The sequence below is a fragment of the Gracilinanus agilis genome, chromosome 6 (genome assembly GCF_016433145.1).
Source record: "Gracilinanus agilis isolate LMUSP501 chromosome 6, AgileGrace, whole genome shotgun sequence".
Lineage (NCBI taxonomy): Eukaryota > Metazoa > Chordata > Mammalia > Didelphimorphia > Didelphidae > Gracilinanus > Gracilinanus agilis.
Window position 1 is genome coordinate 233,133,228 of NC_058135.1, and position 1,621 is coordinate 233,134,848.

The window sequence follows — 1,621 nt, forward strand, 5'->3', positions numbered from 1 at the left end:
ATTTTTCACAAAAAGAAGTTTGACTTCACTTTTTAAAATAGTTTTAAAGTTGGCTTAACCTGTTTTTTGTTGATTTCCAGTGCATTCCATTGGAAAACGTTTCTTGATAGATGAAGTTAAATGTTTGCTTAAGGAAAGGGCTGTGGATAATTAGCCCTTAGCAGTAGTCTAAAGTGGTAACATTTCCTTTGTAGTCTTTCTGTATTTGTTCTTTTTATCACAATATTTTCTACCCTCTGAACCAAATTTTTTGAGTCCTGGGCCCTTTTGGCAGTTTGATGAAATTTCAGATTAATGCTTTTTTTAAAAAAAATATTTATTCTCCCTAAGAAAAAATCGCCAGGGCCTGATGGATTCACAAGTGAATTCTATCAGACATTCAAAGAGCAACTAATCCCAATACTATACAAATTATTTGATATGATAAGCAAAGAAGGAGTCCTACCAAATTCCTTTTATGACACAAATATGGTACTGATTCCAAAGCCAGGGAGATCAAAAAGAGAGAAAGAAAACTACAGACCAATCTCCCTAATGAACATAGATGCAAAAATCTTAAATAGAATACTAGCAAAGAGACTTCAGCAAGTAATTAAGAAGATCATCCACCATGATCAGGTGGGATTTATACCAGGAATGCAAGGTTGGTTTAACATTAGGAAAACCATCCACATAATTGACCATATCAACAGTCTAACAAACAAAAATCACATGATCATCTCAATAGATGCTGAAAAAGCCTTTGACAAAATACAGCATCCATTCCTATTGAAAACACTGAAAAGTATAGGAATAGAAGGACCTTTTCTAAAAATAATAAATAGTATATACCTAAAACCATCAACAAGAATCATATGCAATGGGGATAAATTAGAAGCCTGCCCAATAAGATCAGGAGTAAAACAAGGATGCCCATTATCACCTCTATTATTCAACATAGTACTAGAAACACTAGCAGTTGCAATTAGAGAAGAAAAAGAAATTGAAGGTATCAAAATAGGCAAGGAGGAGACTAAGTTATCACTCTTTGCAGATGATATGATGGTCTACTTAAAAAATCCTAGAGAATCAACTAAGAAGCTTGTAGAAATAATCAACAACTTTAGCAAAGTTGCAAGATACAAAACAAATGCACATAAATCATCAGCATTTCTATACATTTCCAACACACTAGAGCAGCAAGAAGTATAAAGAGAAACACCATTTAAAATCACCCTAGACAATATAAAATACTTAGGAATCTGTCTACCAAAACAAACACAGCAATTATATGAAAACAACTACAAAACACTTTCCAAGCAAATAAACTGGATCTAAACAATTGGAAAGCCATTGATTGCTCATGGGTAGGTCGAGCCAACATAATAAAAATGACAATTCTACCCAAATTAATTTACCTATTTAGTGCCATACCTATCAAGCTACCAAAAAACTTCTTTACTGAATTAGAAAAAACTATAACAAATTTCATTTGGAATAACAAAAGATCAAGAATATCAAGGGAAATAATGAAAAAAAATGTGAAGGAAGGGGGCCTAGCAGTACCAGATATTAAACTATACTATAAAGCAGCAGTCATCAAAACAATATGGTACTGGCTAAGAGACAGAGAGGAGGATCA